At 38.8% G+C, this 20,276-nt stretch overlaps 1 protein-coding gene and 1 non-coding gene across 3 annotated transcripts in view; both read left to right on the top strand.

Annotated features, from left to right (window-relative positions):
* The window catches only part of LOC131678416 (CUGBP Elav-like family member 2), a 1,026,317-nt gene that overhangs the window by 449,003 nt on the left and 557,038 nt on the right, over positions 1-20,276 (top strand). The window lies entirely within an intron of this gene.
* Positions 1,333-1,405, top strand: Trnak-cuu (transfer RNA lysine (anticodon CUU)). The gene has a single exon. It is a non-coding gene; the product is annotated as a tRNA-Lys (tRNA).

Genomic DNA, 20,276 nt, shown 5'->3' with positions numbered 1-20,276 from the left:
TGAGTTTGTGTTTTTGTGTAATTATTTTTCTTGGAGAATTTTGTTGTCGGATTTATTCCGGTGTTTAAAAATTCTCTTAAGAAGTACAATTTTCGTTCCAAGGTCGCAATGAACGTATATCGCGGAGACGTTTCTCTGTGGCAGTGAATTGCGAATAGGGACGGGCTTATTTTGTGGGGAAACTTGGGTCCTGTATATCTCGCTACGTGCTGCGGGAGGCACACCAAACTGGACCTGCTAGTTTTGGTTTTTCACGTAGGTGAATTATTTCGTGAGTATTGTTTTCGTGAATCAGTTCGTCCAGGTGTAGAAGACAATACTCCAGTTAAATGTTTCGTGAGCTCGCTCGAAGTTTGTCGACAACTTCGAGTTGAAGCCATTTTAATGTTGTATGTTTTGAATGTGGGCATAATAGGCATCAATGAATGGGTAGAGTGAATGAGTTCATCTGTTACCAAAACTGATTCGTCTCAAATTCTTTAATTTCCTTTGTAGTTCTTTGCTTCTAATGTCTTTTCTATTTTCATGTGTAATATAATATGTTATAGTCGGTTTGGAGTCGCATATTCGAAAATCGCAAGTAAATTTTTGCTGGAGACTGGAGACGAAAGTCGATGATAGTCAGTGGCAGGCTTTGTCTGTGATGGATGATGATCTGTAAATAGATAATGAGCCAACTTCGGTTGGTGATGACCATATATGACCCCGAAGATCGAAACAATTTTTGAGATACGATTTGTTTGCCTACGAAAATTTGATTGGTTTTTTGATGATTATTCCAATGCCAATCAAATTTTCGTAAATTTAGTTGGGAATGATGTAACGAGTACATATATGCCTATAGGTTGTGTGCAACGTTGTATACAAATATTGTCTGCAATGTTGTATACAAATAGTCTTGGTATATTAACTTTTGTTCATTATTGTTTAGGTTATAAAATGCATGTTAAATAAATAATAAATATGGAATAAATAATTTCAAAATAACTTCATAAATTTGGTCGAGTATTAATTCGACACAAATCTTCAATTGGGATTACCGCATACTACGCTCCCATATAGGAAAGGACTTGGCATTCGTCTACCAATGAGACTGCTACCGACGCACCCGCTGATACGATGAAGATTTGCTACCGATTGAGGCCACTGACCCTTACGCAATGTGCCGGGGGAGATTCTTTTTCGCTCTGTCATGTGGGAGGGAAGCGGCTTGGTATGATTAAAACTGTCCGTTAAAAAAAGATGACCCTTGCTCCAATTTGGGATTTCGTGCATTTGAACACGATTTTCAAGAACTTCGCCAAGCAAGTTCCGGTTCGAAGATTACCAAATGCCCGGCTAGCTCAGTCGGTAGAGCATGAGACTCTTAATCTCAGGGTCGTGGGTTCGAGCCCCACGTTGGGCGCCAATGTAACTGGCCAGCCGAACCGCTCCCCGCTGTTAAGTGGTTGATTTAAGCGCCACTCTCTAAATGAGAGACCACCCACCAGATGAAGGTTTGCCCGGCCTGAGACCTTTCAAGCGAAGGTTCCATTTATCCCTAATGCGGGAAGGGAAGCAAGCTAACTGACTCAAAACGTGTCCGATGTACTCGACCTAAACCTGTATTCAGGATGTCCGTACATTTGAATACAACGTCCGTCGCCACGGGTTTTCTCATCACTGGCAAGGGACAAATCCCAATTCTTTTCATTTAATTCGTCTGTTGTGGGATTTGTACTTTGCCAGTGATGAGAAAACCCGTGGCGACGGACGTTGTATTCAAATGTACGGACATCCATCCATTCGATGGATAAAACTTGTGAACTAATTCACAAAATCATGAAACATTGATAATGTATTCATGAACTGGTTCATTATTTCTAGTATGATAGTCACGACTGGCCATGTGTGCCCGTGAAATAAATCACAAAAGCATAAAATAATATTCATATTTTCGTGAATTGATTCATGATTCCTAGTACAATTGTCACGTCTGACCATTCGTGCTCATCAAATAGTTCACAAAATCATGAAATATTATTCATGGATTCGTGAACTGGTTCATGATTCCTAGTACATGATTTACGATCTATTTGGCGTGGATATTTATAAGATATCTCTAATAATTTTCTATTTTAAGTAACATAGCAATGAAATTTTCACGTGAATTATTTCCCAAAATATGGAGTATTATTCGTGAAATCATTTTTGTTCCATGCAGTTTTTCATGAAATGCGCAGCTGCTAGGGAACAGTAATAGGTACGGGCAATAAACATAAGAAAACCATTAGGATCTCGAACATCGGTATTCGTTTCATGTGATGTTTGTGCAGAAAACGAAAACTGCGTTGAACACCATAAATCATGTTCATGATATAGTTCACAGAACAAGATACCGCGAATCAGTCACACTTTTATGATTTAGTTCATATTTTCACGCTTACCGTAAACATAAAAGGCAAAAATCATGGCTAAGATCCCGAAATCGTGTCTAAGATAATGAAATCATGAACATAAATCAAATGCGATAGTAAACTGAAGACTAAAATAGCACGGTAATGTGATGAGAAATAACAAAAATCGCAAATAAGCTCCTGTGATCATGAACATCGTTCAACTGTCCACTTTGGATTTCCAAATTATGAACAAGAATCATAACAAAAACTAAACATATTCAGGGAACATCGAAAGGGAACCCATCCAAATATTCGTATGTAACGCCATGTACAGTATGTACAATAATTAAAGACACCCTCGTGCTTTTCTTTTAATCTGATTACCACTACTCGACTGCCACACGTTATTATGACAACAAACTTATTTAGATTTTATTTGTTGGCTTTGAAACGGTAAATCAAAAATTTAAAAAGTATGCCCATCGTACAATACAAGAAACCTTTCTTATGAACAAAAATACTGGAACTATAAAGGAGTGTCTTTAATTTTTTTTTACATACTGTATATATTCGAGGCGAACCAGTTTTTTCAAAACACAAATGGTTTCATAAATACTAGGTTCCATTATTCATAATTTCAGGAACTTGGTAATGGTTTTCGTAAATCGTTCAGTTCACGAAATCGCGATAGTTTTTCACGAATTTATTTCCGTGTAGTTAGTGTCGAAGTATGAAAAAGGCACCAAACTTAAAGGGGACAAGAAGACCAGGCTACGGCCGTGTCAGTCCCATTCAGATTTAGTTAGAATAAATGGTGTTATTCCTGAATATAAAGTCGATAATAAATAGATAACGATCGTGTTTGAGAGGCAGATACGAAAATTTCAACTACACAGACTTGGCGAAAATTATCCAAATCTTTATTACTTCTTTTCTCAGTTTACATAAAAGACTTAACAGGACAGATATGTGGTACCTCCTTGAAACTGTAGCAAAGATCTTGGAGTAAGAGTAAAATGATGTTTCCGAAATATCACTAAGTGGCCAGTGTCTAACCAGCCATCGCTAAGTTGAACCTCTGGCTGAAATGTCACTGGAGATTTTTAGTGTTCCTGGAACCGCTAGAAACTCCATGTTTGATCTTAAATTTCTACGACCAGTTGTTTGTTTCAGGGCTTCCTCGAACTGTTATATTTCGCTGCCACTCAAGATAAACCTTTTAGCCTTTACAAGAAAGCTACAAATTCTTCGAGCGATGTTTGTATGAGAGCCATGGTAATCTATTCAGCAGTCTCCATACAAGAGTCATCCTCATGAATCGCGGCACCCTTGCCACCACGGATCTTATTGCTTATTGCTTATTGCTGCCAAGCATGACGCGTGGTACAAACAACCGAATAGGCCGACGAACCTTGTCGAAGGGGGTATAATCAGGTAAAGCAGACTCGCCATAGGTCACCCGATAGGAGTTGGAAGGACACATAATTCTGTCGCGTTCAGTGATGTCGCCATTCAAAATCTTAGCTTACTACAGCCAATCCTGTGCTTCAGCAGATTTACCCACGATAAACTCGAATCGGTGACCACACCATTGATCTCAACTTTGTGAGCGGGCCCGTAGACACGGTAGTGGATTTCACAATGTTGAGCTTATATGGGCGAATTTTCACGATATTAGTCACGGCTGAATACATATTTCTGAGTCAGCTCTTTCGAAATCTTTAGAGCATTGGCTGATTATCTTTTACCCGAAAGAAAATCAAAAACGATCCGAAATCGCGGGCTTTGGTGACGACCCTAGTTCGCCATTCATTTTGCCATCAGCTGGGTCTTTTCAGGAAATTTCATTTATGCACGAGTCTAGAGCCCGGGACAAAGTAAAAATCTAAAGAATTCGAAGCAAGAGGCAGAAATTACAGGAGATATAATAAATTTAAAGACGAGCTATGGGATAGTAACGCAAAAATGTGAACAATTTTACTCGATGTATGGCTGGATGGTACCGAATTTTTTCGCATCTGGTGCAAAGAATATGTAAAAATCTTCATCAGTATCAGATCATAAAAGCATTTCTGTTTCACACACATGAGCAAAACGAAAGGTGGAAAATGTTTGGAACATATTCGGCAGGTCGTGACGGCACTTGGACTTGTTTTTCGAATCTAATGTTGCCTATTTCTGCGAACATTTAGCGAGATCAGCATTCAGCTTAAACGCAGCTCTAATTTATTCACTTCCAAGCTGACTGATGTTGAGACTTCGCCAAAGGCACTAAAAGACCACGTTACGGGCCTGGGAAAAAATTCTTGTCATTTCTATTGTCAGTGATAATATTGCCTGGCGATCGTTTGAATGAACTGCCAAGTCCTATGCGACTGGGGTGATTTACTTTTAGTGATGTCAGTACTATTCCTGTAGATACCTAGTTGGAATTACGCACGTATATTGGCTCCGTTGTAGAAGGGACTTTTACTAATATTGAATTGCAACAAAAATAAGCAAACAAGACCGGAAAATTGTGCTATTTCTATAGCTGGTAAAGCATGACAACATCACTTCGAAACTCTTATTCGAAGACACTAAACTTCAAAGAATAAGTTTAGTATCTTCGAATAAGTTTTATAACATAGTACAGCGTACCTTCCAAAAATCTAATGTAATTATGGAAAATTAACCGCATCTATAAAGCCACATAACTGCGCTAAGAATAATCACATCACGGCATGCCTACAATGAAGATAAAAAACAGACATTTCTTTGTTTGTAAAGTGATAAAACGAGCGAGTCCACCGAAATGAAATCTCTATTCCTTGCGGCATTATTTTACGCCTTTTCGTCATCATTAAAATTGTCAAGATGCTCTGAGGCTCTGTTAAACAAGGCTCCCCAAAAGCCAAAGAGATTGATGATTTTTGTTTACCACCACCAGCAGCAGCAGCTCCAGCAGTGTGCGCCTGCTGGCCCAGTTCTTGTTTGGCTTAAAAGTCCCAACTTCAGCGGATGCCATGTCCGCTGTTCAACGATAATTAATAGCTTCCTCTAATTGACTTTTATTACTGGCTTATTTACGACGATTCCTTTCAACCACTTTTCACTGTCTTTCATCGTTTCGACGGCCAACCGTCGGTGCAACTCCTTTTTTTCCCGACATCAATAAACGGATTCACGGAAAGAATTGACAACTCTTTCGAACAGTTCAGGCGTCTCCTTGCTGTCAAATGACAAAAAAAAACGCGGGGGTGAAAAGAGCATCACAGCGAAGCAATTGATTTCGATCACCCGCGGACGCCTTTCGTTGGTGGCGCAGCAGCACAAATTGAATGAAGTCGAACCACTTGAGGAGGGTCACCCTTTTTTTCACTGCAGATCCCAGCAAGCCTTGCCGATAGGATGGCAGTGTTCGTAACGCCGCCGCCGCCGCCGGAGATAAGCGAACGATAAACCTATTAAATTATCTTATTTTTTAATGAAAACCTTCCGTTTCTGTTCTCGATACTTTCCGTTATTCGAAAATGGAGAGAAGAGGCGAAAAAACTCCTCTTCCGGATTCGGATGGGCGTTTGCTCCCGGTCCTCCGTGGTGGGAGGTTCAGAAGGATAGAGCGCATATTGACTCATCATCGTCATCGTTTCCTCTTTAGAGTGGTGGTAGAGCGGGGAATGGCGGCCGGGGTGTCTGTGACACGTTGGTGCAGTCGCGGATGAGTGGAAAAGAACAGAGATGCAAAAAATGATAGCTGGGAAACTCCGCGTTGTCGCCCGTTTTTTCTTCGAGACGGGTTTCAGAAGGTTTTTTTTCTGTTGCTTCTCTATGCTGTGTAAGATTGCTTTTTTATATTCAATAAGAATCGATTTTTTTACGATTCTTGGTTATGAAGTGGTACAGAATGAGAAAAAGGGATTCCCAACGGGAGGGGTTCTCTTTGTGCTCGGGAGATGATTGGGGGCACGCCATAAGCTGTCAGTAGCACGAAACTAATTTCCGGTCGGTGGAAAGTACTAGCTTTTAAGCAGTTTGAGACCGTTTCTGTGAGAAAAGCGAACCAAAATTTTTGACGTAGGACTATGGATTTGTTTACGAATTTTGGATGAACTTTGAAAAAAATCAATGTTGTTTAACATCGATTTTGTACGCTGTCAATATTTCAGTCTGTCACAGAAAAAATTTCTACATCTATCCGGTAAAGATCCTTCTTCGCGGACCCCCAGCAATGGCTTCAAGATAGACCCCACGTTGAAAGTCGCAGTTCTGGCGAACAAGTATCAGGATTTTTGGCTGAACTGGAGTAGACGTTGTTTTTTTAGACACACTGAGAAATGTATGCTAAATTCAACAATATGTTGGACTAAACTCAGCAATAAATATTGTTGTCTCAAGTCTAATAATATCCATTAATTGATCAATCAGCAATATTTTTATTTGTATAATAATATGTGATACCCGTATTACTTAATTCAATTTACATTCTTGATTTATTCTACAATATAATTGTTTATATACGATACATTTAACAGCACTGAAGTAATCAATATAATGAAGATATTTTAACAAAATGAAAATAAACAAAATGGTGCATTTCTAGTTCGTTATATTTCTGAAACAATTATCATTTAATATATGTAATGATTAAAACAAGACACGCTGAAAAGGAATTTAAATTGAAATTAACTGCCTTCTAGGAACTTTTAAAGAGTGCAAATATAACTGCCAACATACAGCCCATAAAAGCATAAGAGTATTGGAAAACAACAAGCTGGATGGGACAACCATGTATCATAACAACTAGACACAATGGCCCCAGAATTGCAGATTATGTTCCATAACAAAGGGGTTATATGCCCCTATCGAATTGTTGAAATTTTCACCACTCTTAGAATGGTTAAACAATATAGAAATCCCCGACATACCAAAAAAATGATATTAGACACATTCCGGGAGCTTGTACAAGAAATGAACATTTTTATTTTGTTTTATTTTAATATCATAAAATTTTTTTCTCGTTTCGCTTAATTTCATTCTCAGCCTTCTTGAAAGAGCTGTATTTAGTGCCAGCGTTACACTTTTAGCCCTAGCGGGTAGTAAGAAAAGCATTAGTCTATTACTAGAGATTTGTCGCCTTCTCATAAGCGTACAAAACAATCGCCTAAAATCACTGTGTTTGTGCAAATGAAGTTCTCTTACATCGAAAGTTTCAAACGTGCGCATTAAAGTGTGTACGGAATCAAATAGTATGACAAGAAAACGTTCGTCAAAATTCACCATCGTTTTCAAATTTTCAGGGAATAAAATGGAGCATATTATTGACTTTTTTCCGTGCTCATTTTATTCAATTTCATAGCAATACCCAAATGCACGTACCTTCCTATTAACACTGCTCATAGGATCTTGTACAACGTTTGGGCCATCGTGTTTTTGTGTGGATATCCATTTTTTCCTCATTTCTGCTGTCAATTTCACTTCCTTAGGATGCTTCTGGAGGGTCTGCTCCATGATGGCTCAGTATTTTTCAATGAGTAGTAATTCCGGTGTGTTCGAGAGATTGAAATCCTTTGGCACGAAATTGACCTCCTTCACCTTGTACTTATCCAGAACATCTTTCGAGTACTGGCACGAGGTGAAATTCGGCCAGAAAAGCGTAGAGCCACCATGGGATCTCAGAAGTGGACGTAGATGCTTTTGATGGCGTTCTTTCAAACACACCTGCACGTTGACCGTTCCGGTTATCACGAACAGGGTGCTCCACTTTCCATATGAACAAATTTCCTGGCAAATCATGCATTTTTAGCTAATTTATACCAGGGCCGGCGGAAAGCGTGGGTAGTATGGATAGTACTACCCACTCGAAAATAACCGAGTGGGTAATTACCCACTCGAAATTTTGGATATTTTCATAGATTTGAAATCTGCTACGTATGTATCTCGGGCACACATTTGAAAATATCGATGCACAACAATTTCATTTACACAAACACACTGCAAGTGATTTAATGTAAATGTAATGCAAGCGTGTGTATTGCGAAAATGAGACAAATCCCTATTCTATTACCCTCACCCTATGCTTACTACCCACTCGTGCTAAAAGTGTAACGCCGGCCCTGATTTATACATCTTCTGCTTTCCAGCTTGATCAGGAATGTCAAACTTATGACAAGCTGTGAAGAAAAGAAAGCTACCGGAAATCTTCTTTGACATAAATCTCATTATTCACGACGAGATGATACGATTTCATCAGCAGTTGTGTAGTCATGTACGTTATTTGCATCTTGCTCAAAAGATTTGGTTAAATGCAGTTTTTGCATCACTTTTTTCACTTAACTATTGGGATTCCTCTTGAACCCTTAGATGGTCCGCTTGAGATCTTTCTCACTGTACGGGGATCCATTTTGACCACTTTTTCCTTCGATTTACCGTAGATATATAGTACGGTGAGGGGTTAGAGATTTCCAGCAAACATGTTTACGCCGATCATGTTCTTCTGACTCTATTTTCGCTATGGGTGCGAAATTTTTAGTAAAACTTAAGCAATGCACATTGAACTAAACGCACCGAAAATTTCTAAAGAGAATCCGTAATGAAAAGTTAAAACAATTTGGAAGTAATGCAATTTGATTCCCAACACCCTTTAGTAACTATCAGCACGCCTTATCGTTGAAAGATTGTTCCGGAAAAATGCTCTTCTAGAAACATTAACTTTCTTACTGGAATATGGGTAGAGAGGAGATGCAGATGGACAGACCTTTTTTTATTTTTGTATAAAAAAGATTATCAGGTTTCATGAAATTCTGCTGAATACACGAAAACGCCTTCAGCATACGCTTTGAACGTCTTTTTGGATCAATGAACGCCGGTGTTTGAATGGTAAACGTGACTGTTTCTCACCCCAGTGAGTCCGGGTTCTATCCCTGATCGTTGCAATTTTCGGTGGTAAAAACCTCTACTCACGTCAGTTGTTGGTCTTGGTCTTTGCTGTTGAAGGGCCGATTTTTGGGTACAGATGGTGGAGCCACCTCTCTGGCGTCGGTGATAGGCACTCAGTGCGATGAGATACTAGACAACTTACCACAGATAAAATATCAAGTTTAATTTATTTAACACAAAATATATTTAAACGGATCGCGTACGAACAGGGCCGTAGATAGAAAATAAGGCCCGGGGGTCCAAAATAATAAATTATATTCAACATTAAAAACAAGAAATATTTAAAGCAATAGCAAAAGTGAATAAAGCGTTATGAATGCATAAAAGTAGAGGAATAGATATAAAATACAAAAATAAAATAAACATGAAGAAATTAAAAAAAAATGAACTGAACAAAAACGGACAAAATGGAAAACAAAAAATAGTATAAAGCTAAAATGGTATACCATAGAAACACACAAAATTGAAAAAATAACAAGAAGAAATTGAAAAAAATAGATTAGATTATTTAAAGAATGGAAAACAATATTAGAAATGAAACATGATAGAAATTCAAACAACAGCATAAATGTAAAACGAAGAAAAAAAATGCGCATTATGGCAAAAAAATAAATCTAATGTTTTCTAGAAAAATGAAAAAACAAACCTATTGGAAAACGGCCAACAGAAAAAAGCACTTTAAATAGGTTATATGGAAAAATGAAGAATAACAAAAATGAACAAAACAATGTGTTAAAAATAAAAATTATAATAAATTAACAAAGAGAAAAAATAAAACTACGGAAAACGGAAAGCTAAAACTAGAAAACATGTACCAAAATACGAAAGATGTAGATAAAAGGACAATGAGACATTTTGTAATTTTTTGGAAAAATGCAAAAAAGATATAGAGAAAAAGAAAAAAATAGAAAAAGGGAACGATAAGAATGAATGGAACTGATAGACTAATTTTAAAAGTTTGATGGAATGACAAAAGAAACAAGTTAAAAAGCAGGGTATTAAAATAAGAAACAACAGAAAAAATACTATAGAATGGAAAAAAATGCAAAAATAAACAGCGTCAAAAGTAGGATAAAATAAAAATATGGAAATAGATAAAAAAAAAAGCAGAATGTTGAAATTACAGATATACCACGACTTGCAGTGTGTGTATCAATATGCGAAAGACATCAAAAAAGAAAAGTGTTTAATATAACATTCCACTAAGTCGCCCAAAAACAGGGCTTTTTAAAGTGCTAAAAAAATTGATCAACGAAATTTTAACAAAATTTTTAAAAAATCCATTCAAAATGGGGAAAATAGCGAAACATGGATGAAATTACAAATAAGGGTTGTGGTTGGATTTTACGCTATGCTGGTTTCGAAAACATTCATAAAAGCTAAATAGGTTCTGCTTTATTTCTTATGTAGTTCGTAGCACAAAATCATATATTCTTCAGATTCACCACAGAGTGTAATGTTATGGTAAAGTACTTCACATCCTTGAATATCTGCAAAAAATCAAAAAGCACCAGCCACTCTCGTTGTGAACCCAAGCGAACTGTGCTCTGCTCTACAGTAAACAAACGCGGGTCGTAAAATCACACTGCAGTGTCTTTCAAGAATCTTTGTGAGGAGCATATAATCCGTTGATCCATTGAAGTGAAGGTCCTGTGGGGTAAAGTGAATCTGAACCCAAATAGTGGTGAGCACTTTTTAAATATATTGGCCAACACCGAGAAGGGCTCTACATATACTTATTATAAAATGATGCTGAGATATCCTGATAAAGAAAAAATTGCAAAATTGCAAAACAAACCACTGGATTCATCCGGACGAAATCCGAATTACATGAACAAAGGCCCGGAATTTGCCTCAAAAAACCGGTGTGGCAACCCTCAATAGATGGTTGAGAAGTTTTCTTTTTCTTTCTAATTACTTTTGATAATTACCCAGCAGTTGCGAAGACATGACAATAAATCAAAAAATCGATTGACATATTGACGAAATTTGAAGACAACCTCATGACTTCTAATCAAATCATTAATTGTTTACCCCTAGCAAGTCTGATCTAATTTTTTTTCGATTATAGAAATTTTAATCTTAGGGTCATTCACTTCTTCATTCAAGTTATAAAAATGTCTTTTAAAAATTCTCCATTCCTATGTGCGAGGGTAGGAATCGAACTCAGATGAGCTGCGTACATGGCAGTCGATGTACCAAATACGCTATGCCCGCCCTGGTCTGATCTTCAAATTGGGTACAAATACATATATTTTGATATATTGACATTATTTTTTTTTTTGAAAGTTTTGACCAAAATTTTAATTTACGTTCAAAATCCGGGCCCCCTTCAGACCGGGCCCGGGGGGAAACACCCCGTCCCCACCCCCCTCTCGGTGGCCCTGTACGAAACAGGGAATAAAAAAAACATACCCCCCCCCCAAACCGAGAATCCAAGAAAAGCCTTGATACTATATTGCGTTGCGGAACTTGACCTTCTGTGTCAACCAACTTCGCAACTAATTGTTAGTGTACTGGTCAAAGTGCGATGATCCTTCCTGACCACTGAAAATCCTTCTAGACGAGTGACTTACGAGACCTGGCTGTCTGACCCATCAAACAAGCTATAATTCACGTAAAATAAAATTGAATGCACGTGAACTGAAGTGGCGTATTTCAAACAAAGCTCAAAATTTTTTCTGGAACCACATGCAACAGTAGAAGGTCTCAACGGCTTCTTATCAAATCCAGCCCACTCGCTTTAAACGCCACCCTTTTTCATTCCTGTTTTCGATTCCTTCATTTCAGTTTCTGTTATATTGACCCATTCAAAATGACTTTCCAAAGCTAAGATTCATCTTACACTCAAACGGATGTTGAAATAAAATCGATTTTTTCGGTTTGAAATTATATCTATCGTCCTCATTTGGGTCCATTGTGTTTTTCTTCCGCGCCAATGAAACGATAAACGGTCTAAAGCAAACAAATGACATTACTAGCGACGATCCTTTTTCGAAGGCATACCGCGTGTAAGTATCTGCAATTGAAGTTGAGATCGAAGGCGTAGTCATCGAGATGAGTTTGTTTGCGAGAATCTGCTGAAGCACGTTGGCTATTTCAAAGACTCCATATTTCAGCCTGTGAAGATTGTAAACGATTGTATTCAACATCAGTCACAGCTAAAGACTTATAAAAACCTATATCTGCTCAAACTCAAATTGGAAAACCTTCCCTGGATCTATCTGTTCGCCGTTTGTGCGACGGGTGCTTACCTGAGTTATGGCAAATAAGTGGGCCACACAGTCACTGCCAAAAGTTTTGGCTCCCTGTATGCAGTGAGAATCTTAGAAAATTAAGTACAAAAATTGTAATAAAATAAAACTTTTGAATGTCCTAAATTGTATTTCACGCGAAACTTTGTGAACATGAACATAAGCTGTACCATGTTCCTGATGAACTGGAAAAATAAGCTTTTAGTCACGTTTTGTTTCTCAATTAACATTTCACTTCTCTAACAGAAGCCTGAATCTGGCCTCACTTGAAAACAAATGATGTTGTGTTGGCCCCTTGCCAAGTAATCCAGCTTCAATGATTTTTGGTGTATCGTGGGGCCCGCTAGATTGCTCTGGCCCTAGCGCAGTGTGTCCATTCGTAAAGACGGGACTTCCCCGGATGGAGAAATCTTCTCCGATAGCGACTAAGGAAGCAACAGTGGACGACACGATGCGCTCAGAATTCGATATTGAACTAATTTCACCCAAACTTTCATTTTTGGCCATCCTACTGCCATACCTGTTCCAATATAGCGCCCCTTAGTACGGTAATGCTCAGGAGCCCTCAGGGGTCGACGCTGATGTCGCCTCGTACCACGCAACGCCGATAGTCAATACATATCTTAACCTCATCGACAATCTTGAAGCATATGTACTGCTAAGTCCTGGTAGACGACTAGGAGTTTTTCCCGACACATCAATGGAAACCTTCGAGCTGAAGACAATTACGCGCGGAACAATCTACACTCATCAAAAGCTCTTCGGCGACCAGCCAACGACGAACGCGACGAGCACTTTAAAGCGGCTGAAGTTGTAGGCAAGGATTTCTGCGTCGACGATATATTCTCTGGTGCACGCAACGTATAAGAACCAACCGTTTTACGCATGCAACTCGAAACTAGAGATGGTCGGGTTTCATTTTTTTCGAACCCGAATCCGAACCGAACCCGAGAGCATGAAAATTGAAAAACCCGAATTCAACCCGAGCCCGAAATTATAAAATTTGAAAAACCCGAACCCGACGCGAGCCCGAACATTTTAAATCTCAAAAAACCCAAACCCGACACGACCCCGAAAATTTAAAATTTGAGAAGCCCTATCCGAACCCATCTTGCTAGAATCAACCAAAGATCTCGAAGATTTTTAACCCTAAGCTCATCTAAGAATAGTAGAATCACTCGAATCTGAAGTAGCACCATACGCATTGAGTTATATCTTCCTATGGCAAAACGAATCACTGGCAAGTAGAATCCGCATTTATATTTACTATTATTGAACGTCGAATTTGTAATGTTCTGAGAAACTTATAAAGCGTCGATATCTTAACCGGAAATTAGGTTAAATCGGCAGCTAACTCATGGGAAAACAGAAAGCTTAATGGTCACAATTTCAAGCAACCTTGCCCGTCATACTTAACAAAAAAAAATATTTTTTTTATCAGAAACCATTCCTGCAAGGCAGTTTTGCATATTTTTTACATATATTTAATAAAACTATGGCAATTGTCAATTCGTATTTCACAGTTTACATGACGTCACCCACGTTACTGGTTGGTACGGTCAAACTTGTATCGAAAGGTATCAATCGAGATTCTCTGACGCGTTCTTGATGTCCCATCATTAGCGTTAGAACGATCTATGATGGGGTATCTAAGTTATTTTATGCTTCAGATTATACGGTAAGCGCGCCAGTAGAGATACTTCGACATCTGCAATGGAGCTCTCGGAACGACTTCAAACTTTTAAAAATCCGTTAATGGCTTCAACAGAACACACAAGATTTTTGCGATCAATTCCTTAAGTCCGTGGAAATTCATGTATTTTCATGAAGGAATCCGGATCATGCAACGGCTCAGTCCAGGAAAAATCTGACAGAAAGTGCTTGTTTCATATATGTACCACTGATTTGATAGTGTCATGAACAACGAACGGAAGTGAAGCTAGGTTTAGGTCTGTGACAGTCTCTAGAAAATAAATTTGGCTTAAACTATCTGCTTTTAAAAAAATAATGTGCCCAAAGCACCACCAAATTTGTGAGTTCAAATCCTTTTTATTTCGTTACAGTTTATGTTCATTGCAGGCAATCTTTATTATAAATCAATTTGATTATTAACCTTTCGTAAAAGCAGGTACAACCTATTTGTTTCATTTGACCAACTTAACAGTGCTCGCTTATAGTTTGTTTGGGGTACAAATGTACCCCACAAAACCATTAACGTTAGTGTTTTGTCATGGGCACATAGTTCGGAAAATTTATTATATCTTTTTTTAAAAGCAAAATATCGATACATAGTAAGCGAGAAGCTTGTGTAAAATTGTATAAGCTCCAACTCTGCTGAATAATAGCATCTGTTATTTGATATAACATAGCACTATAGCAAAGTAACTAGAAAATGCGCTTGGATCGGTATCGTAATTTTTGCTTTTGCGGATGAAAGAGGCGTGAATATGATTTATATATAGTATGCAAGACGCACCATTCGATTCGTCATCTTCTGCAGCCAAGGCTCTGGAACATACTTACTTTATATACACGTACAATGCACCGGCTCTACCTGTTCCTTCGACGCCTTCCTGTTTCATCTCCGTTATGCATATTGCTGTATTTTTACCGTTTGTATTGGCGTTTGGTGTTCAAAAAATCATCGGAATATATACACTTTTTGACCGGATTTTGAATAATTTTGCTCAAAAGGAAAATAATCTTTACAACGCCGTATAGATGGTCAAAATCGATTTGAAACTACCGGAGTTATAGCAATATGAAGGAAAAGGGGAATTTTGACGTATTTTAAAGACTTGTTCTATACAAAAGGAAATATTACATAATTAAATAGTCAAAACACGAATATTTTCAAACAGGTTACTATACGAATGATTTTAGAATAAAACTATCCAATTTAATTATAAATTTAACAAAAATTAGTTTAGTTCTGGGGTACGAATGTACCCCACAAAACCGTTTACTTAGAGAAAAAGTCGCCGCGGCCTGAGTATCGGTTATAAAGTACCTGTCGAAATTTATATTCCATTATAGAAAGTTGAACTGATGTTTTCCGATAAATTCCTGTTGACTTGGTTTATTACTAATTATCATGAAAAATAAATCGCGAAGAGATTTTAGAAGTGACACACGTATTGTTGAATGCTCTCTCATGAATGTTCGTTTAAAAAATATATAATTCAGGCAGTTTGCGAATTTGAAGAGACGGAATTTTATACATGAATGAAAAAATACAATATTTGAGCACCAGACATTTGGTACGGTTATATGTGTTATCCATTCGTATCACGAAGTATAATTCACTACTACAAAAAGAGACTGCGTTTTGTGTGCATGGTTGGGTTGTTTTTTTTTCGAAGCATAGCTAACTTTCGATATATATCTTAACATCTACGATTTCAACATTATTCGTCTGAATCGAGATAACCCCTTACGGAGGAGTTCTTTTGGGCATAAAAAGTGGTATTCTTTTCATCGAATCAACCTCCCCTCGACAACCGGTATTGAAATTGTCATTTATCAAATCAGGATCAAAGATCATTGCCTTGCTTCCCTCTGGAGTTCCGGTTGCTTCGGTGAGCTTTGAGGTGGTCTTCACGATAATTCTCGATCCACCCTACTTTACAACAACATCAATATGGCCTTCTTGAATACGGGCAAAATGCCACGAATTCCTACACCTACACCATCTTATGCCCAAGCACATAAAATTTCTTCTTTTGGAAGACCTCGCCACAGTTTGAATGCACTACGGTAGCGAGTATCTGCTAATCGTAATTTCAATCCCGAAAATCGACGGCAACAAGCAACGTTTCGTATGATCTCACACGAAATATTGACTGCAAAAGCTACGCATCCACGTTTTCCGAACCAACAAGAACTTCCTCCGGAGGAATAGTATAAGTTTATGGTTGGCTTCAATCGAGACACCGCGATTCGAGCTCAAACGAAACGAGTAGCTGGCGCGAAGACCCGCGGACAAATACAGCCCAGAGATATGTGTGGACAATGCTTTGTTGTTCGATTTAGTTTCCGGCGAGGATTTATCCGAGCTAAGGACCTTGCTTGCAGTCTGACTATCGAAGTAGAAGTTTATAACGTTGCCGGATAAATTCTGTTGAAGGGCCGATTGAATTCTGCTTAGCATGCAGTACAGTATCTACCTAGCGAGTGAGATAGTTCCAATCTCATTTCACGACAATAGAGCACCAGTCAACACCATGAGCGCGATTCTTCGCAGATGGTTTAGCTTTGACCGGACCGTCATCACCTCTCTCCTCTAACACCACACATGACATCCGTATAACACTATTGGACGTACAATTGTCATGTAAATCCAATAGACGTATTTGGGTTTGACACCGCAAATTTTCCCGAAAGTTCGCTTGCGCGGCCCGAAAACCATACACGCATTCTTGACTCTGAATTCAATCTGAGCAAACCAGTTCAGTTTAGCATTCAATATAACTCCAACGTATTTGACTTGATCTGCGCACAGTAGTTCAAAATCAAATAACTGCATGGGGACGAACCCTGGCTATTATTCTTTTTTTTTCCTGAAAAGAACCATTGAATTTTGTTTAGATTAACTGATAATTTAACTTGTCGATAGCTCTTAATACTTATTGCATTAAGTCAAAGATTTCGATACAAAATCCAGTAAATAATATTTCAGAATCGTCAGCAAACCCGTAGGTTGGAAATCCAAGCTCATTGAATTTTTTCAACAAGCCGCCAGCAACCAAGTCTCACAGCAAAAGTGACAGAACGCCACCCTGAGTACAATTGCGAATACTCAACTTCCTTATATCTGTCTGCCTTAGTGGCGAGCAAAGAAATTTTTGACCCAAGATATCATCCGAATGAATGAGCCTTATCCATCCCCTTGAACCAAGGCTTGTTTGTGCCTTTGGGATTCCTAAACTTCCATTGTTCTATACGAAATTTGCCAATTTCTCATTACCCGGAATTTAACAATGCAAAAGAATTCAAACTAAGGTAATCTGATATGATTTTTCAGATAAAGAACTGAGGAACTGTTTTTCCCAGAAAATGCAAGAAGCTCTTTCCATGCTCTATCGAATAGAGAGCATCCTTGGAACTGTAACGATGTGGACATGGTCGCTGATGGGTAAATATAAAACCATCAGTTTTGCGGGGAGAATGTATGCAGCAAGGCCTCTTTTGTGATCACCCTCACCACTAGTGTGATAATAATTAGCATAGAAGCGATGCATAACTGTCTTCATCTAACGAACACTACAGTGATATGCGCACTATGATGCTTAGCGCGAGCATCTTTTCTGTCAGATAAATTTATGTTATCATTTCGTTTGAATAAAGTATTATCATTTCATCGCGATACATCAATTGTTTGAGTGTAAATCTATATGTAATACTGTTGGCGCCGAAAAAGGATTTTTGGTTCCGTGTATTCCGATCAGCGGAAGAGTAGAATACACAACGTAGAATCTAGCCACCAGATGAAACAGTATTTTTCTCGTTAATCCTTCGACAAACCGGTGCCAATAACCGCGTTTTCAGCATTCATGAAGTTTTTCATTAGCGTTTCTAACGTTGCATATATTCGGAAAAGATTGGGCGATCCGACATTCAACAAGTCCTAATCGGATCTTTTCGCGTACAATTTTGAGTGCTCTCTAACCACCACGAAGTGGGAGACCGTCCACTGCTGTTTGCGCCGGATTTCGTTTCTTCTGACTTTAATCGCAGTGTCAATTATCAATCCAGCTCTACCCTTGTACGTTTCTACCGGAGGAATTTCGTGCTTTGATTCGAAGTGCAAGTGATTGGACTCAACTCTTCAACGTTTGGACGAAGACACTCTTGTCGAACTTCGTTGTTTTGCACCTCCACTCGTTTGATTAGGTCACACGTGCTTCCGACTGTCTTTTACTTCCGATGGTGTACCGGATCGCTTTGTGGTCGCTGTGGGTGTATTCCTCACACACTCTGCAATTTAAACTGCCTACCAAGTTCAGTTTTGCAAAGGCTTCGAGTAGACTACTCCCCCTTTAGTTAGTGAACCCCATTCTACTGCCCAAGCGTTGAAATCGCCAACTATATCAACTGGTCTCCGATCGATAAGCTCTTCTATCAGTTTATGGAGCATTTCTGTGAATCGATCGATCTGCGGAGGTTCGTAGCAGCTGCAGAAAAAGACTCAATTGATTTTGGCGATCACGAAGCTTTCATCTGCGGGATAAACCACTTCAGTTTCAATTGCGGCTACGAGATGATAGCTACATAACACTTAGACAGATTACCGCAGCAAGTGTGTGACCTCACTCCAGTCGCTTACTTGACGGCCGGGCATCGTGGACCTTCAGTAACGTCATTGTTACCTTTTTCGTTTGCACAGTTCAGACATTTCGGAGTCTACCAGCAAACTTTTGCCTTGTGCCCTTCTTCTCCGCACCTTCTGCAAAATTTGCTCCTATCAGGTTAACTGCAGTTTCTAGCAAGATGGCCGACCTCTTGACACTTTCAGCACATTTCCGGTTGCTGAGAGCCGCCTACCTACTGACATACCGGCTAGCCTACTTTGATCTTCGCGGTTTTTTGGTGTCATATGTCGTTATCGATTGAGAACCTAACCCAGGTTAGTTGCTTCAAACAAACGTTTTCAATGGAACTGAGTTGGGTTCTAGCAAAACAGCGATGAAGTGAGCGAAATCGAAATATATTTCAGGTTAGAACCCAACCCTATAACCTAGGTTCGAAACTAGGTTCAAACAAACGGTTTGACAGCAGTTAGGTCCGAAACTCAGCTAGTTTCTGTCTCAAGCGAAAACGACATTGGTAACTGGAAGTTAACCGAAGCCACTTGCGTGCCGAAAGGTCCCTCCCTCGTACGATATGTCACCTACACTCATCCAAACTTGCACGGCTCCTTCAGAGCTTCTCTGAACTTTTCTTCAGTTGATACTTCATCTAGATACTTGCATTGGATGGTTGCCTGCGTTTATAGCAAATACTTACACACATTGCAACGCGTTTGCAACGAACAGTAGTATGGTCTGACATTTTCTCATGCTCGCTACTGATCCAATAGGACAATCTACCCAAAAAGCTTAAACAAAATCTGAGAAAATGGACGGTTTACTTGTAGATCTTGTTTGTCTGGCTGAATACCAACAATTTTGTCTTCCTAAATACAACTTTGGGTTTTTGGTTTTGCTCTGGTTCCTGCTATTGTTCTCTTGTTGATTTCTATCCGCAGTAACATACGTTCAAACATTGCGTATGTAAGTGAGAATAAAAGTCGCCAGGTAATAGCTTGTGGCTATTTGGAAATGTTTTTGGTAAACGGACCGTACAACCTATAAATCGAAAACGTGTAAATGATTGCTGTTTCTACAAGTGTTCCACAACTGAGTACCAATTTCTCCATTCTTTTTCATTTTGATGCATTTATTTCACTCTTTATAAAACTCTCTTTTTGCGGGATGCGAAACCCACATGATAATGCCGGATGATTAACTTGAGGCAAAAGTAATGCCGATAATTCTCCTTTTGGATACCAATCATTTAACTCAACCAGCCCCTGGATAGCCTACTTCCGGTCCAAATATTAACAGTTTAACACCGTCGATATGTCGCGTGATCTAATTAAGTATTACTCGGTCGAAACCGTTATCCCCAAGGTTCGACCAGATAAACTTAGAGTACCTGTGAGCGACCTTGAGTAGCCAAAAAAGCT

This window comes from Topomyia yanbarensis, chromosome 2 (genome assembly GCF_030247195.1).
Source record: "Topomyia yanbarensis strain Yona2022 chromosome 2, ASM3024719v1, whole genome shotgun sequence".
NCBI lineage: Eukaryota > Metazoa > Arthropoda > Insecta > Diptera > Culicidae > Topomyia > Topomyia yanbarensis.
The sequence above is the reverse complement of the archived record's forward strand: the minus strand, read 5'-3'. Positions and strand labels throughout refer to the sequence as shown.